Source organism: Athene cunicularia (genome assembly GCF_003259725.1).
Source record: "Athene cunicularia isolate RWA chromosome 5 unlocalized genomic scaffold, athCun1 chr5_part1, whole genome shotgun sequence".
Classification (NCBI taxonomy): Eukaryota; Metazoa; Chordata; class Aves; order Strigiformes; family Strigidae; genus Athene; species Athene cunicularia.
The window spans coordinates 2,390,557-2,410,179 of record NW_020799101.1 but is presented as its reverse complement, the minus strand read 5'-3'; positions in this window follow the sequence as shown (position 1 = coordinate 2,410,179).

Sequence of the window (19,623 nt, the reverse complement as noted above, 5' to 3'; positions counted from 1 at the left end):
TCTTTCTTTCTTTCTTTCTTTCTTTCTTTCTTTCTTTCTTTCTTTCTTTCTCTCTTTCTCTCTTTCTCTCTTTCTCTCTTTCTCCCTTTCTCCCTTTCTCCCTTTCTCCCTTTCCCTTTTTCCTTTGTTTTGTTTTAATCTAAGACTTGGCTGAACGCTCATGTGCTCATAAGCAGAAACAATAGCAGAAAAGTGGTAACAACAGCTTATGATGTCCTATACCTCTCCACTTTGACCCAAAGAAAACAGTCAGGGAGGTATAATCAGCTCTTCACCAGCTCTCAGGGTCTGCAAAGGAAACTATTTTCCTAAAGAAACTTCCTTAAAGTTTTTGCTTTCATGTTGAAAGAGCAGTGCAAGAAACCATTTGCTTTCATGCTTTGGGGCAGATTTTTCACGAGGTTGAGCTCTCCCCGTGCTGGCTAAAGGCATATATTTAATAATGAACGAAGAAGACACAGGGAACACTGCCTGCGTTCTTTTCTTTCGTAAAATTTTCCCGTATTGAGAAAGCAAATAGGAAGCATGAAGGCTGTTTCCCTTGAGTGTACTGCAGTCATTGTTGCAAGCTGCGGCTTTGTGAGCGCCCTGCTAAACAGGCAGGGGTAGTTACTGCTTGCAGGATCGTGGTTTTAATCATTCGCTGTGCAACAGATGTAGATACATTTGTTGGAAAGAGAATTCTCGCAGAAAATCACCAACCTGCTTTGTGCCTCTGGGATGTCTAAATATAAACATAGTAGCATAGGCTTCACTTAATTTTCTCCACGCGTGCATGTGCTTAAAGTGTGCTCATTATAGAAACTGATTACAGAAATAAAGGTCAACGTGACCCTCTGGCTTGGAAGAGAGAAGTCACCAGAAAAAAGCAAAACACATTCCCGTGGTTGCGGCGGGGGAAATGACGCGGCAGGGATGAATTGGTATAGATTTCTCAAGGGAATTTGAGGTTACTTTCTGCTTTATTTTTACACTGTCCTGAAAGCAGAATAGCGTGTCTCTGCCACCCTCAGCTCTGTTCCCATTCCTGATCCTCCATGAGGGGGTTGCAGGTGCTCAGGGTTTGGAGAACAAGTGCTGTCCCATATGGGGTGCAAATTTCTCTAAGCTTTGCTGCTCACACACCCGTGACACCAAACGTCTTGTGATGCCATGAGCCGCCGTGGCCTCAACAGCACTGAGACTGCTGCAGTCGCTGCCTGTCCTGGGGAAGCTCTCAGGAGATCGCCCACGGCACTTCCCTCTGTTTTTGCCCATAGCTGCCTTATTTTGCTCCTTCAGGAGAAGTAGTGGGGAGCAATGCGAGGAGCTGGGGTCCTGCTCTGCTCCACCACTGCCACTGGCTGCGTCTGCACCGCGCGTGAGCAAGGCTTCAGGGGAGCAGAAGGGCTTCTCCAAGCCTTATGTCCTCTGCCATCAGGCAAAGCCTAGAGCCTCTGGAGTTGATACACCTGGAGAGCCAGTAATTATCCTCAACTCCATCTCTACAAGCCCAATCCTGCTTTATTCCACCTATACAATCTTTTTTTTTTTTTTTTTTTTTTTTTTTTTTTTTTTTTTTTTTTTTTTTTTTTTTTTTTTTTTAAAATTTCTCTCTTAGAACAAACCTTGGACCTTTTCCGTTTCCCTTTCGTACAACACTGCAGAAACGCTGGAGGCCACAGGGACCGAGTCCAAGGTCTGTTAATACCAACTCAAAAACTGCCAAAGGGCTTTAAATCAGAAACCCTGTTTCCAAGGATTATCTCACTTGGTAGCCAGGCCGTCTCGATGAAATCATCCTAGATACAGCCTAGCAGCTCTAACATTTGACCAACTCTTGACTCCTTCACATGCTAAAGAGTAGGTCAGAATTTGCATCAAAATCCCTTTTTAAGGTCATCAAATACACAGAAGAATTTATATTACTTAAATTCATACAACAGGGCCAAAATCCATGGGAGATTTATGAGTATTGTGTGTCTTTGTATGAGAGCCAACACTCCTGCATTATCCCAAAATCAAAGTCAGAGAGTAACATTTTAAACTGTTTAATTTGGGCCACAGTGATATAATGGTCAGTGTCACATTGATGATCAGTGTGGGGTTTATTGCAGGTGTTTTAATTAAAAGGTGCTTAACAAAGAGAGCAGAAAATTCCTCCAATTGCTGGGTTTCACCAGATAAGGCTATATACATAATTTTCTTTACTGTCTCTACTTTCTCTTCTTCATATTTTCTTCCTCTTCTATTGCCTCTAGAAAGTGTTATTAGAATTGGCTCTGCTCTGCCAAAATTGTAGAGGCAAAAATGACCTTACGCTTTCTCTGAAAAGGAACATGAGATTAATGTTGCTTTCCGCTGCTCAGTTTATGGAAACAGCATCAGAGTCTCACTGTATCAAATATTACAAAAAAATATGTGTAATACTGAAAAGTGTTGTAGAACCATAGAATAGTTTGGGTTGGAAGGGACCTTAAAGATCACCCAGTGCCACCCCCTGCCCCGGGCAGGGCCACCTTCCCCCAGCCCAGGTTGCCCAAAGCCCCGTCCAACCTGGCCTTGAACCCTTCCAGGGAGGGGGCAGCCACAGCTTCTCTGGGCAGCCTGTGCCAGGGCCTCACCCCCCTCACAGGGAGGAATTTCTTCCTTACATCTCATCTAAATCTCCCCTCTGTCAGTTTAAACCTGTCACCCCTCATCCAGTCCCTCCCCCTGATGACGAGTCCCTTCCCCCTTTCCCGCAGCCCCTTTCAGCCCTGGGGGGCCGCTCTAAGGTCTCCCCGGAGCCTTCTCTCCTCCAGCTGAACCCCACAACTCTCAGCCTGTCCTCACAGGGGGGCTCCAGCCCCCCCCAGCATCTCCGTGGCCTCCTCTGGCCCCACTCGAGCAGGTCCGTGTCCTTCTGCTGTTGGTGCCCCAGAGCCGGACCCAGCCCTGCAGGGGTTCTCCCAGAGCGGGGCAGAGGGGGAGAATCCCCCCCTGGCCCTGTGCCCCCCCTGCTCTGGGTGCAGCCCAGCACACCGTTGCCTTTCTGGGCTGCCAGCGCACGGTGCTGGCTCACAGGCAGTTTCCACCCTCCAACCCCCCAAGTCCTTCTCCTGGGGGCTGCTCTCCAGCCCCTCCTCGCCCAGGCTGGGTCTGTGCTGGGGATTGCCCCGACCCACGGGCAGGACCGTGCCCTTGGCCTTGTTGAACTCCACGAGGTTTGCAGGTCCCCCCTCTCCAGCCCGTCCAGGTCCCTCGGGATGGCGCATCCCTGCCCTCAGCGTGTCCCCGCACACACAGCTCGGGGTCGGCGGGGAACTTGCTGAGGGGCCTCGATCCCGCTGTCCGTGTCACCAACAAAGACATTAAACAATGCCGGTCCCAACCCTGAGCCCTGAGGTACACAACTCGTCACTGCTCCCCACTTGGACATGGAGCTGTAACCACAGCTCATGACTTCGTACAGTCTGGGATATCCCTTGGGTCAGTTGGGATCAGATGTCCCGGCTCTGTCCCCTCCCAACTTCTTGCACACCGCAGCCTCCAAGCTGGTGATGTGGTGTGAGAAGCCGAAAAGGCCTTGACTCTGTGTCAGCAATAACAAAAATTTCGCTGCATTGTCAACACTGCTTCCAGCACAAATCCAAAACGTAGTTATGAAGAGAATTAACTCTATCCCAACCAAAATAATCACTGTATCCTTTTACTACAGCTGTGCACGTCTGGGCTGGATTCACACCCGATTTAGGCTGGTGCAGAAATCAAGCTACCACCGTATTTTAGAGAGCATACAGCTGCATCTCTTGCTGCTGTGGACTGATGCAGCTACATGGTGCAGATTGAGCAAAGGCAATTAACTTTCATGGTCCTCTAAACTGTATGTTGAGGATGCCAGATGATGAAGGTCTCAATTCTCTACTTCTTTTTGTGTTCATATCAGGAGCCAGAGAAACTCTTTTATCATTCCCAATGATTTGTTTCTGTTTACCTACCTTAGATGTCTTATAGATGGAAACGGGGCGTTTATGAGAGAGGTAGATTTAGATTAGGTGTAAGGAAGTTGTTCATGGTGAGGGTGGTGAGGCTCCCAGACCAGTCCAGAGCAGCTGCTTTTGCAGTTGCCCCACAAAAGATGTGTAGAGTAGGATAGAAGGGGAAAAAAAACCCCAAGGCTCAGCAGGCAGACATCGTGCCACTTCGATTTTCATGTGCAGTGGTAACTCTTCCAAAAGGTTGTCTGGGCTCTCCGTAGTACCTGGAGATTTGTTGTCTCCTAAGGTGCAGGCATGCCCTGGAGGTCTCTCTGGCCACTCAAACACCTAGGTGGCCACTCGGATGATACAACTAGTTTAACCAAGTCAGCTGTATTGACCCACACTGCCTGTCCCTTCTCCTCATGGGTGTGTGAAAATCCATATGCAGCTGTCATTCTTGTTTATAGTACTTGGGGAGGATTGTCAGCTGCCTTGTGAGGATGATTTTCCACCTGCCTTGTTGATCTCAGGCAGAACAAACCAAGTATAATCAGGGCCTAGAATTCGATAAAAAGATATACTGACGCTCTGCAAGATCCACTGACTCGGCATTCTGCGGGTATGACCTTTGGAAAGTTAATGCAAGACTGTTTTAGATGGGAAGGTCAGCCTGAAGATTAAACAAAAGCAACTTGTGCATGAAAGACTTGGCAATGTAAAAAGATAGTCCCTCTAAAGACTCAGCTGCAGATTTTTAAATTGGATACATACACAAATGCTGTTGACGATGTGACAGAGAAGTCTGAAAAACACGGTTTCGCCTCTGTGATCTTGAAAGATACTGAGCTCAAAATGCTTCAGGGCTGATGCCTCTGTCATCATCTGCCCGGTGTGGTCAAGCACCCACAGTTCTGTAAATTTAATAATTGAATGTTTGCCTGTCTCAGATACAGAAACTGAAACTATGCCTGGATTTAGTGGCATAAACAGCACAGTGCACCAAACTGTCCTCAAAACGTAACGTGTGCCTTCACTCAGGGATGTGGTTACGCAAAAGTGTCACGGAGCTGCCTTATTTTCCCATCAGGAGATACTACGCACACCTCATCTGCAGTAACTGTTCTGCTGTGAGCTCATGAAGGAGGTCTAAACTAACCCATTTATCTTGCATTTGCTGCAGGCTAATGGGATGGATGGAGAAAATTATCACAGCTCAGCCTGATGCAGGGTTTGTTTTTAGCCACAGGTCACTTCGCAGACGTAAAGAGGCACGGTTTGTCTAGGGGAAAAGAAAAGAAAGAAGAAGCAACAGCCACAAGAATTCGTGCTAGGCGGTCGAGTGCTCTGGAGGCTGTATAACTACTGGGTGAACTCGGTATGGTTGTCAGTCGTTCGCTGGGCTCTGCTGAGTGGTGGTGGCTGATCATGGCCGAGGTCCTTGCTGGCCCCAGTGGCACAGCAGGACACAGCTCACCTTCCTCAAGGCAAAAGGAAGACGTTTGGTGTCCCACGTGGGGCGTTGAAGACCACAGAAGTAGCGAATTACTGGCACTTAGCCTGCAGAAGGTAATGAGCTAAGGAGCCACACCCCGAGGCAGTTCAGTCCCCTCCCATCCATCTCCCCTCTCCTCTGCTTCTGGATGTGCTACTTCTCACGGCAGGTTTGCAGCCCTGCGACCACACCAGCTTTTGCCCTGTTGTTACACCTCGTTGTATAATAACTCCTTGCTGGCACGCTGACTGTCCTCAGGCATTTCCAACCCACCACAGCCCGAAGCTGAAATTGCACAGAGCGTGGGGAAGGGGGAAAAACATACCTTAGTGACCCACACGGCCCACAGCAGAGATACAGAAGATCTGTCGAGTCTTGCTGTCGAAGGATCAGACCTTTGTAATTCCAAATTATACAGGGAGGTAGTTCTCCGTGCCAAAGGCCCTTCTAATGAGATTTGTAATGCATTTATTTACAAATGGGGTGGCTAATTTTCCTTTATAAATGATGACTTCCCTTGATATGCTTTGAATTGGACACGGACGCGTTCAATGCTTTTAAGATGTTCTGGCAGCTGTTGGCCATTGGTCAGTAAATTAAGTGCTGACTCAGCTCTTTCTGAAGCTGGCGTCAGCAGTTCCTCGTCCTGCAGAGGTCCCGGAGCGCTCACTGCACCGTGCCTGTGAGCCGTGCCTCCGAGGGTGCAGGGAAATCACAGTGGCACACAATAAATTCAAACCTGCGCCCGTGTCTGGATCCCCTCTGCCTCACCATTTTTTTTTTTTTTTTTTTTTTTTTTTGGCAAGAAACAGTAATTACCGTAATCTTGTCTGACATGTAGGCAAATTGTCCTAGTGATTCTTCTAACTTATTAAACCCAGGCTAGAACAGATCATTTAGAAGGAATAACATTCTTCTTCTAGAGTTAGGGAGTTCGGTAGTTGCACTTCTTTCACCACGTTTATCTTTCAAGTTAGACAATCAACATTAAAGCAATCTTCCAGATGAGTGGAATAGGATGGGTGCCTTTCTCGTTACGATGAGTTGCACTCTGGCAGATGCCATCTCCATCCATTAACTGTAAACAGAGACTAAACACCCAATGTAGGCTTGATCTCAGTCGTTCAGCGGACTGAAGTTATATTCATTGACACACATTTCTTTTCTACGGTCCTGACTATCTTAGTTAGGATGGAAATACGTTCCTGTTAGGATATTTTCTTGCTTCAAACATTTTCACCTCCCACATGGGATAATTTCAATCCAGCAATCCGTTTGATTTTACCCAGCACAAAGCTATGACTTTTTTGCACAGCCACATTCCTACACTGATCTCTGTTTGGGGGAGGACTCCCAGGCCCCAAACCAAAGCCAAAGAGGACAGTTTGGAAAATCCGTTCGTTTTTTATCCCTTTATTTAAAGCTGGTCATTGTTTGGAAAACTTTCTGTTCAGATTTATATTCCATGCTCCTGCATTAATTAATGAAAGTAATTTTCTCCGGATTAAAAAAGAGTCCACGTTAGTCAAGTAAAAGCCTTGTACTTAAGGGAGGTCCTCGCTTACTGGCACTAGTCAGGACTTAAACCCATCAATGGGTGAAAAGGCGTTTTTTTACCCTTAATGAAAGAGTTCCATTTTATTGAAAAATAGCCTGACTTGTAACAAGAATTGTAGTCTAAAGAAATTTAACTCCACGATAAGTTAAGTTATGGAAGTGAGAAATGTGTAGTTTTGGAAACCAGTAATAGAACAATAATGAAGGTGAATATATTCCGAGTTAATAGGAAAATCACAAAACTCATTTTCTCCACATAAATTATATACATATAGTTATGCATAAACATATACACAGGGTTGTATGTGTGCTTATTTATGCCTCCTAAATGATGGGAACTAAACTACACAGATGGGATTTCTCAGAAAACTAGAAATTTTTCACTTAATACATCAATACTGACATTTTCCTGAGTGGCTGTGAATCCCCTTTAGCACTGTAGTTCACACTTTTCACTAGTAAACAGTTTTGTGGCAGAAAACATTATATTTTCACCATTTTCTTATAAGAATTCTTCTCTTTTCGCTCCCAGAGAGTGTTACTCTCTGTTTTGATGCTCTCCTTTGCATTTTCATTAAAAATTGAAAGCCACTTTCTTCAATGGGTTGAGATTTTTTTCTCCCAGGCTTTCACTGCTAGTGTGCAAGCTCGATAAAAAAGGGTTTGCAGCTTGCTAAGGAAAACAAACTGCCAGTTCCTTTTAACAGAAATGAAAGTGTTTGAGCAACGTGAAGCTGCTGCTTCCACTCTTTAGTTTTGCTTGAAAAGAAAATGTAAAAGCTCTTTGTACCGCATATTGTTAAAAATCCAGGCCGTTTCATGTTTTAAGAAATACCAAATTGTTTAGACTAAAGTGAGAAAAAACCCCACACGTTTAAAAGCTGAAATGGTTATATTAGCACGTAATCTTGAAGTGTTACAGCCTCTGGTGTGCTTTTCTCTTTGCCATTCTGCTCTAAGAAAAGTCTGATTTGATTCAGGTAAAGGGACATCTAATGGGATATATCTAATAAGAACACTGGAGGATTTTTAGAAATTAATTCCCAGAAACCAAGGAGTAATGGCCACTGTTATAAATTTTAGCGAAGTATGATCTGCAGACTGTAAGGAAACGTAGCACATCTGGGAATAGCATTTAGGAAACTGCTGATTCCTAAATTATTACATTTCAAAGCACGGGGGCTACTGCTGGAATTAGCATCCTCTCTAGAGCAAGACCAAAATTTGCCACGGATGTGCTCACCCTATTGTTGCAGGGAAGAACAAGTCCTCTTCCCACCCTTGGAGGCTGGAGTGCAGCAAAGTGAGATATGAACTGGTACGCGATGGAGATGAGAGGAGGTGCCCTGCCTCAGGGGTGGGGAGAAGGAGACAAAGAGAGGTTGGAGGACGGGGACAAGGACTACACTTTGGGCCATCTCAGTACACACAGAGGGAACTACCTCTAAGCTGAGAAACCTCCCACCGTTTGCCAAAATACATGGAAAGCTGTCCACCCCAAAAAGACTCAGCTCTGTGACAGCCAAAGGTTGTCTGCTCCTTGGCCACAGGGAAAAGGGAAATATTTGCTTGTGTCTCCTGTAGCAAGCAGATTTGGGCCAGCCTACAGAGAGAAAGCAAGCAACTCTTTCCAAAAATATTCACTCTTCTCTAAAACTTGATCATTTTGGGAGACCAACTCATCCCTCCACCCGGGTAAAAGTAAAAAAAAAAAAAAAAAAAAAAAAAAGGAACAGGAATAATATTACATTTAATCTATTACTTTCTTAGCCAGCCAAAGACTTTCAACTCTGCAAAGGTGAAAACTTAAAAAAAGAGAAAAAAAGAAAAAGAAAAGAGAAACAACCTGAGCATTTGAAACTAGTAATTTAAATGAACGAATTCTGATAATTTGAGATGATGATTCTGTCAAACGCATTTGTAAGGTGACATGCATTGGTCACGTAACGATTAACTAGGAGGAATTTCTGCGATGGATTTAAGTTTCTAGGCAATTTTCAGAAAAGTCTGAGGGTTTACGGTTCACTGTGAGGCTAGATACCACAGGAACATTTCATTCTGGTTGCAATGCGATCTGCTGCAGTTTGACGTGATCTGGATGAGGGGAACAGCGTGTGAAGAGATGGAGAACCCTCACCCCCTTTTATCCACCCCCTTTTTTTTCCCCTCAGCCTGGTTTTTATAACTGCTGGCTCCACAGGAATGATCCTTACCACGATTCCCTTGAAGGTCCAGACTGGAGCAGCGGCTGGTTTCTCATCTGTCCTGCAATGGAGCAGAGCGTAAGCCCGCCTGTGTCCTGCAGCAAAAGCAGGCACATCTGGAGCTTTAAAGGAAAACCAATATCTACAGAAATGCAAACCACCAAAACTCAGACAACAAAACCGAGTGTGGTCAAGAAGAGGAGAAGTAGCTGAACAGGCCTGGTAAGGAAAAACAAGATGACCCTCTATTCCTGGTGCTGCTGTCACGGAGATTAGTGATAAAAACCTCCCAGGTTTCCTGGGAAGCTTTCCCCTCCCACAAAAAGCTTGTCTTGAGGAGGAGGAGGATGAGCACGCTCAGTAAGAGGGCTTCGAATGCCACCATTAGTTCCGTGCCTCGTAGGAAGCAAGAAACAAATGCAGCAATATTAAAACTGTTAGAAAAGCGTCTCAAGCTGTCCCACAAATTATCTCCTGCTGTCTCAGCTCGCCAAGATTTTGAAAGTAGAATAATTTAAGTACAAATACACTGTAGTACAATCTTTAAAACCACTTTAGATGAACACCGAAGGACTTGGAGAAAATATTATTTATCATCCTATAGTGATATAATGAGGTAAATCGCTGATGTCATCAATTCTTTTCTCTTTTAGCTACAAACAGTAGGGTTCTCAGATGCACAGCTTCAGTCAAATGAAATTTAATATAGGCACCATGACACTATTTTAAGTTTATTTGATTCATTTCTTGCCAGATTCCATTTGCTGACGCTTGTATTTTTTATTTTTTTTTTTCCTGCAGATGAATCATATTAAAGAGGTAGCTATGGAAGTGGAATTTGGAGATAGTGATCTCTAAAATAATTGATGTAGGAAAGCCAGCCCTGAGTATAGTAAGTCAACTGCCTGCTCAATTTAACAATTATGTGTTAAAGCTGTCTCATATAAGAACTGCTTCTAGGGCAGGGAAGCTTCTTTGGAAGGTCCATTGTCCCTGAATGGAAAGGGTGATAACAAGGCTAGAACGGTCCCTTGGGTAATCAAGTTACTCCAGGCTTTAAAATCACAGTCTCTTGGATTATAAAGGTTCTGAGCTGCATCACAGATTGAAAGTCTAGCACAGAGCGCCTGCCACGCATACAGGAGGATGCTTGCCACTGAATTCTGGTAGTGCCGGATCAGGCCCTAAACAAATTCTGTGTGCAGATTTATTTCTAAGGCTTATCTGGGAGCTGAGATTTTTCATCAAGGATCATCAGCATATAGAATTTGTTGAGACTTCCTTTTGTGGTAGAGGATGCTGTGCCAGTAAACTACATACTTCAGAAGAAATCACCTCTTCCACTCAAATCAGCAACTTTTTTGACTTCTCTGGATAAATCCAACAGCTGGGTGAGGGACTAATCCTGAAACTTCACTGTGTGAGTAGTCCAACCTCATAACACCCGACACGAGCTGGGATGAAGGCCCAGGTTACCTGTGCAAAAATTAACAGAGGAGTGCTCCATTCTTCCACAGGCTCGAACATGATTTAACCCGTCTAATTATGGCTCTTCTGCACTCACAAAGATAAAAGTCAGCTTTCATTTCTCTGTATTATTTCTTCAGTTAACTTAGTAATTAAAGCCAACGCACAGCTCAGATCACTGGAGCTCCCTGTCACCTTGAAATCTCTGTGCTTCTGCAGCACTGAAAGAGCAGCAGAGAAATCAAGAGGTACAGACTCGAGCGATTTGCTGTAAATGCCAACCCTCCAGCTGACTTGTTGATGTATATGTTGGATATAGCCCCGTGGTGGGTGTGCTGAACTGACTGTTCCAGAATACATTAGAATTGTTAATCATTCTATTTATCAGATACTACCTCAGATGCATTTGAGGTTCATCAGTACAACCCGAAACGTTCCCCTCTTGAAGACATCTAGCAGCAGAGCAGTTTAGCAATATGTAAGAAAAATAGAAGAGGAAGGTTATGCCTAAGAGGCAGTGGAAGCTGACTCTGGCAGGCTCCCTAGGTGTGGAAGAGGAAGAAAATCCCTACAACTACAGAAAATGTGACCCCAAACATTGCTGGAATTAATTTGCTTAAGGCAGTTATCAGGCATCATCAACAGGTGAGAAAGGAATAAGCAAAAAAGCAAAAGCAACAAAGATCAGACCAGGCAGGGCCAAAGGCAGGGCAGGAGCGGCAGGAAGAGAAGTCAGCAATCAGCAAGCAATTTAAGTTCCCTCTTCTCTTTACTATTCTGATGAAGAGTCATCACACCATGTGGGACCTATCTCTCAGAGGCTTCTAATCAAAGAGTGCTAATTAAGGCCAGCACAACAAGGCAACCTCAGACCAAGTAGGAAACACCTGCCGCACACAAAGGCCCACAGTAGGCTTTGCTGGGAATTTTATACTCAGTTGGTGATGCTTTATGCTCAATTTATTGGGTTATGCTCAACTGAGTGGTCAACCTCAGATATGTTCTTAGGAGAAGTGAGCCTGGGGCCTGGGTCAATGTGACCTTAGTTGCCTTGTGATGGACTGGGAATTTGGAGAAGGGCAAATTTCCCCTGCTTGGGTCACCAGCAATTGCTCACCCGCAATGACTCCCCAGGGTAGGCAATATCTTGTTGGATAGAGCTCTGTCGGGGTACCAAGGGAGCTCCCACCGGTTTGATGTGCAACTGACCAGGGAAGTGAGATGTGAAGGGTTAAGTGGTACATAAAATATCTGCTGGGACAGAAACCTTTTAGCCTGAAATTGTCAAACTCAACGAACATTCTTATCGTTCTTCAATTATCATCTCCTGGAGTGTCATCCTCCTCCTCACACTTTCTTTTTTAATCTCCTCTGCTGTCATTGCTTTGACTGATGTAGTCTGGATAACTGCCTGCCCAGGCTAAATTCAAAACAAATTGGAGTGTCCCGCTTGCTGGATGTAATTGCTGCATGTGTGTAGTTACTTAGCGGGATTAAAGAAAAGTAAGAAAATCAGGCACACCCGTTTCAGGGAACAAACCTCAAAACCCCTCATACCTGCGGGATCTTCGAGTGGTTTTGTTCGTCAAGAGCCCAGTGCCAGTTTGGGACCAGACTCAGTGTTACGCTAAGACTGATGTACAGAAAATACAGTAAGGAGCATCCTGAGCTAGCATTTACCAACTGGAGGTCGAGAGACGATGGTAGAAAAGAGACTCAAGGCCACCGAGGGACTCCCCTGGATGTGATGGGAGGCTGCATGCTGCACTGCAGTGCCTGGTCCCATCTCTCTTGCCATACTGGTCTTGGCAATACCACACCAGAAACCTCTTAACGAGGGGAAAACCCACTCTGCCTTTTGTTTCATCTCTCCTCCGGGCCAGAGAAGGTCTGTGGCGGGCTAGGACTCGACTTGCTGACTGTGCAGGGCAAGGGGCTAGGCCCTGACCTTCAGCTGTGTCATAAGATCCCTGGGCTGACAGGGAAATCCCTGATGAAGGAACGCGGTCCATTGGCAGCGTATCACGTGTGACACGAGGACAGCTGAGTCTGCTTTTCCTTTCCTCTAGTAGGGGAAACTATTCCAGAAAAATCTCTTCCTTACCAGCTGGGAACTTCCTTCTTATTTCAGACTACGCAGAGTCAAAGTCACCTCAAGCCCACCTATTTTTGTGCTTTCGTCGCTCCCTGGAGCCTTTGGGAGTGCTGTGGGAGGGAGCGACAAAAATCGGGCCGTCCCAGTACGAGTGTGATTAGAGCACTTTCCCTCCTTGTTTCCGTCATATTGTTGGTGATGATTAATGAGATGCCTCGCTTGGCACCAATAATTATGAGACTTCTTTAATTACACAGTAGGAAGGGTAACAACCAGTGGAGGGAAACGCTGGGGAGGAAGAGGGTGCTATGCTCAGCCACAGAACCCAAGTGGTTTCAAGCAAGAGGTCCTGGGGATGGCATGTATCTGCCCAAGCTCTGAACGGACAAACCATTGCATCACTTTCCCTTTCAGTCTCTTAAATGTGTCCTGCAGATGTTTTACGGTAGGTACTAATTTCCCCTTCTGGTCCCCATTTTCTGCTTTCTCCTTTCCATATTTATTTTTTCCCCCACTCAATCCAGCAGCACTTAAGTTCTATTCATAGAATAAACATATTCGTAAGAAGCTTTTAAAAAAAAAAGGTTAAAAATCAACTTTTGCATAGATGCTTGGCTTATATTAGAGCTTTAGCCCAGGAAAACCATGCAGTCAAGACACTTCTGATTTTCTTTAATCCATGTGGACCCTGCCATCTTGCATTTCTTACTCTGTTTTGGGCAGCTCTGCACTGCAGCAGTTGAGCTTTGATTCTTTCTGCATTCCATCTCTTGAGATGATTTTTTTTTTAAGTCTTGAAGCCATCTTGTACACCTAGAAATGATCTTTGGGAGTCGGATTCAATGCCCACTCACGCTGTATCATTGACCCTTTTAAACGACAGTAAGGAAATGGCATCAGATCACAGGATTCTTGGTGAAACTGGAAGACAGCGGTACACTGGACATCACAACTTGGTTTGGGAGGGCTCCCGATACCAATGGTTGTACACAAAAAACTCTCCAAAATCTTATTTGCTTCCAAGTCAATATAAGTAAAGGCAGACGCTGCTTTAGAAATCAAATTGATTTTCCTAAAGTATTTCTGTATTTCAATGTACTTAGAAATCATGTAACAGACACTGCGATGGTGATATTCTCATAAGTTGCACTGTAATTAGTGCATCGACTCCTGCCTCTTGAGAATCAGGCCTAAAACGCACACACCACAGAAAAATTCTACAAAATAAAATATGACCACAATAACATCTTTTCAGAAAATAAGTAAGCAACAACGCTATTGTTCTCTCCCTGACTCTGGCACAACTAATTAAGCATATTTATCTGACTAAATAGCTTGGTGTTCTGCTATAAAATGATCCTGCGTCGCACCGGCCCTCGGTGGTAGTTTATTTTTAGTCTCCCTTTGCTTGGCTCTGTTGCTTCTGTGCAAGAAGTGGTGCGTTTGCAAATATGTTAATTTGAATATTTTTTTTTTTTAGTTTAGGGGACAGCCTGGCTCAGAGGGGTCTTTTTGACATATTACATGTCCATTCCCAGTATTTTTCTGATTGCTTAGAAAAACGGAGATTTACAAGCTTAACAGAGGAGCTTTGATCAGCTTGACATCTTTGTCTCTTGACGGTCCAACAAACTGCTTGTCAGTTTACAGGTATTTTGCCTGAACAGCAGCCCAGCATTGCAGGAACTGCTTGCTCATTATACTCGGTGGTTGTGTATAATAAGCAGTATATTGAAGTTTTCCCCCCAGGTTGATGTTTCCCATTGCAAATCCAAAGAAACAGAAATACCCCAGGGAGTTGCTGACAGATCTGATTCTAAAATAGAGCTGGTCAAACCCTTTACAAGAAAAAAAAAAACAAAACACAAAACAACACCAAACCCACAAAAAAAAACAAACCAAAACCCCGAAGTGCTGAATTTTGACAATTTGCCTGTTACCGATTTACTGGTGAGTTCTGAGTCTTAAACTTTTATTCAGTGAATGGTCTGTGGTTGATCTCTGCCCCTGGATTGCTTATATAAAGTATTGGCTTTAACGGCACCGTGAGCTCTGGCTTTGGTCAGTAAAGAATGCCTCTTGCAAATACAAAAGACCAAAACCCCAACTTCTGCTCTCCTCATAGATGCAAAAAGCAGCTGAGAAATGGAGAGAAATCGCTAAAGATGTCATTTAGACTTTTTTCCTTTCTTTTCCCCCTAACATTTCCTTAATTAAAGATGATGAATGCTGGTCTAAACAGAAAGATTTGCTGAGAAGCAGGGCTCAGATGGAGACTGAAGAGTAGAAGCGTGACAGAGAAGTGGAGGAACCTCTCCCTGTTTTCTAACGAGGTTCTTGGGAATATGAGACATTGAGCCATTTCTTTTTCCACCTCGTGAAATGAGTGTTCAAGACCTAATGTGGGGGAGCAAAAAATATCGTCTCTGTTGAGACCCTTTCCCCTGCCTGTTCCTTACTGCATACTTCTACACGTATGTTTACAAAGGAGGGACCATTTCTTTCCTGTTTGAGGGAATAAGTGTCTCCACAGAACTGTGCATGTTAAGTGGAGGGTTTATAGACAAGCCCTTTCTGACCACATGTGGACAGTGCAGTTCCAAGCTTAAATAAAACCACGCAGCGAAGAACCATGGGAGCACTGAAAAATGACCCAAGTACCCACCTGTTCATGCAGCCAGGGGTCCTCCTCAGTAAGAAGTCTGAAAATGCCCTTTCTAAAGCACCAGGCTGCTCATCAGCCTTTTGCATCCTATTGATCTGAATAATTTTGAATGATGTTTCAGGAAGATGCATCCACGGCACCATCTTGCAGTGACACTCAGATTAATTAGGACTGAGTTAACGTTCCTCTCTGCAAATCGTATTTTCTGGAGAATTTGTTGACCTTAGTTGCCATTTCAGCTCCATCATATTTCACTGAAAGGTAACGTTATATTAACAGGAGAAAACTTGAGTATTTTTAACTTTACCTCAATTTACTGTCAGTTTCTGTCCATGTGACCTGGAGTGTCACACTGGTTCAAGTACCAGTCAAACTACTACTGGCTACTTGGACCTGTACCACTAGATGAAATTCTGCATTTTAACTGCAGTGGCGCTTCTTTCTTCTGCATCCATAAACCACACTTGGGTTCAGTTTGTGGTGATTGGCAGCTCTGGGTGTTAAACTAGATTCTGCCACCAGAAGTGATGGGAAATTCTCTGAGCCTGACCTCTTCTGGAGAGGGTTCCTGAGCCTATGGGATCGCATAAAGGCATTTGGCCATATTCCTTGATACCTCATTGTCCTTTTGAAAGTTTTTCTCCTGAGGTAGAGATTTCTCATGGTGTGAATCGTTCACCTTCGCAAATGCTTAACATTCCTTAGAACTGCGGCGTAGTCGAACGAATTGAAACTCGCTCACTGAAAAATATTTGTGTTGAACGTTACATTTGGTACAGAAAGCAGGTCTCTGACTGAGGCATTGTTTAGCTGAGTCATTTGGAAGCAGCAGGTCTAATAACCAGCTCTCAGCAGACCGGTTTCCCCTGTGTTCGAAGAGGTGGGCTGGCTGTTCTGCTGCCAGGCTGTTCAGTTGCAGCACGAACTGTCCCTCCTGCGCTGTTTTCACAATCCCCAGATGCATTTGCTTCAAAATTTCCCATTCTTTTTCCTCCTACAGCACTTGTCCATCCCCCATACTATTATCACCATAATTTTATTTTCCCATTCCAGCCTCCTCTCATAGAAGAGGGAACTTGCTTCAGTCCAGCCCATCTGGATGTTATTCTTTGTATTGAAATAACTGTTGCAAGATCACTTTGCAATTCTCATAGTGCTTTCATAGTTTATTTTCAGATGTTAATAGACATGGTAGTATCACACGCGGTGTCCCTCTTTTTTTTTTTTTTTTTTTTTTTCAGTAATTCTGACACAAAACGAGGAGCTACTGTGAGAATTTGTCTCCTCAGACTGTATATATACAGCTGTGCACTGGTGATAATGCATTGAGGACTTAATGATGCGACTCCCAAAGATTTGGAAGGGTTGTATGGCAGGGAGAGCTCTGTGTTCTGTGCTGACATGCAGGCAGCTGATGGCACTCCTGATATCCAGAGACAGCAGTTTCTAAAAGTCCAGAGAACTCTAATTCAGCATGTTTTCTAGCTCATTCTTCTCTATGCTATCTCCGTCTTCAACCACATTCAACTTCTCAATGAATGCTTCATTTTCCCTTCATATGCTGCTTCTAATAATTTTATTGTTCTGTCTGCACTTGGACCAAACGTTTCATCTGGGGTCTATCCTGTACATAAATCAGCAAGACAACTTGCTACTCATTTTCAACACAGCGGCAAAACTCAGAAGCAAACAGGAAACTAATGAGGCTTAATGAAAAGTATTTCATAAAAGGCAGATATCGCTGTCAGTTAGGAGCGGGGCTGAGAGAGCTCTGGGAGGGGAGTGCTGCTCCGTGGACTGGGCAGCAGCTCCACGGTGACTGACCACTTCCAGGTTTTGCTCTCGGGAGCAAACTGCTTGATCTTTGAGGCCACTGTATCAGCGGTTTCTCTGGGTCTCGCTTATCACTGATTTTTGGAAAACAGCTTTGATTCTTGAAAGCTTTGTTCCGGGTGTGGGGCCAGGCTGCCACGTTTGAACTTGAGCTGTGAGCTCGTTAGATGACCTTTAATGAAGAGGATGGCAAGGCCAGCAGTAAGCCCAGGGAAGCAGAGGTCATTTGAACAGTAACAACAAACAGCTAATATCTGAAACGATCGCTGAGGAAATCTGGAGCTTTCATGTGTTTTCTGTTTGTTTTCTTTCAGTAACACTGAATGGAAAGCAACTCCTTTCCATTATTTATATCAGATACAGAATATTTTGATTTTTCGCTGATAGAGACAAGGAACTGTTTGCCTGCAAACCAAACTGGTGTCAGAGATTAAGTTTCAAAGTCTCGAGGAACAAGAGTCTACCTTGCAAAATGTCACAAAACATTCCCAGATCATTTACGATGGCTCCTGCTCTCACAGGGGAGTCACTAAAGGCCAGTGACATTGAGAAATAAGGACAGCAAAACGCAGACCACCAGAATCAGCAGAACGCCAAGGATAATCTGGAAGGTGAATGATCCAAAGTGCTGTTATGTGCTGAGTTAGAGCGCTGAAAGCAGCATAATGAAGGACCAACTAGACAAAAGGTCCTGCAGGGAGCAGAAAAAAACAACTGATGGCTGTTGCTCAGCTGAACGCAGACGAGTGGAGAAAAACACCTAAAAGTGTTATGGGAACATGATCCTCTCTGAGGACTCCTTGTGAAGACGGAGTGGGGTGTTCCGTGGTGGGCTGGAGACTAATGGACAAACAGTTTCTTCCTGGAATGAAGGGCATCGCTGAAAAAAGAAGAAATATCTTAAGCATAAGAAGTGCGTTCGGTGACAAGCCATGCTGGACTATCTGTAAATCACCCAGCACAAATCCACTGACCTGCAATGCTTACTAAATACGGAAGGGAAGAGAAAGAGAGAAATGCTTACAGAAATGCCTTCAAAAGCCATGCTGACCCCTTAGCCAGGGGGCAGCAAATACTGTAGATAAGCAAGGAGCCAAGTGACTTTTGAAAGGGAGAGATTTTATAGAACATTTGCTTCCCCCACATCAAGAGTAAAGGCTTTCTGGGTTGGACATCCAGAAACACCATCACTGTTCCAGTTGCAGGACATTCATGGTCACGGCACCTTGAAATTTAGGGAGTAAGGCTCTAACAGAAACAACTAAAAATGCTAGGTGAGGCATTATTTATTGCAATAGCAGCAGATGATTACCTAAACATCTCACACCGCATTGGAAAAAACCCAGAGCTGGCACGTGAAGTCTTTGACATGGAACAATCTGCTGCATCCCATGTAGACCGTAACAAGTATTTCAAAATAATTGCAGTTCTGTGCTAGGCTGGGTAAATCTAGGCTGGAGATCCAATGGAGTTGGTGGAGCTGTAATGCATTTATCACTGACTTGAAAGTACGTATGCTCTTGGGAAGCGATTTCTGTGGTCTTGCTGCGTTTGCTTTGTGGAAACAAAATGTGGCACCGAGCAGTAACGTGTATACTCAGAACTGTTAGAAGGCTCCTTCCCCAGAGCTTACAACAGCACTCACTGAGAATACAAACCTGAAGTGGGAAACGTCAACAAAACCTGGATATTGTTCAGCTACTAGATTCCCCATGGTCAAGAAAAAAAGTTCAGGGCTAGGCCCCATTATGGTTAAGAAACTATGAGGAAACTGTGACAAAGCATGTAGGACCCAGAGATGACCTTAATGAGTAAAAAGGGCTGTAAATATTTTTTTTTTAATATAATTTGGGAGTAATTAGTAAAGGAACGTCCAGGTTGAAGTAGCAAAAAAATAGATTACTAGAGGAAAAAAAAAAAATTCTGTCAAAAATACAGTTAGCACAGGAACAATATGTACCAGTTACAGATCTACTATTAGTTAAGCTGGAAGTAATGAGGCGGGAAAGTCAGAAATGCAAAGCAGGTAGTTCTGTTTTATATTGGATGGTGTGTGACTGGCTTCAAAAGTAAACACTGCATCCATACATTGGGAGGATTTAATCAATTTTCACCCACCTACCTGGCAAAAAGAATAGCAGCCCAGAGAAGATAATTTTTTCTTTCATCCTATATCTCTTTACAATAGATTCTTTGATAGAGTGCAACCTGTCATGACACACACTGTCTTTTCAAGGAAAATGGCATCTCTGATATGCTCTGTGGCAGAGTGAATGTTCTAATGGGTGTAGAGGTGTACTTCCACAAAGGCTGTGGTTTAAAAAAAAAAAAAAAAAAAAGGGCTAGAAGCATCAGTCAGGAAGCATCAG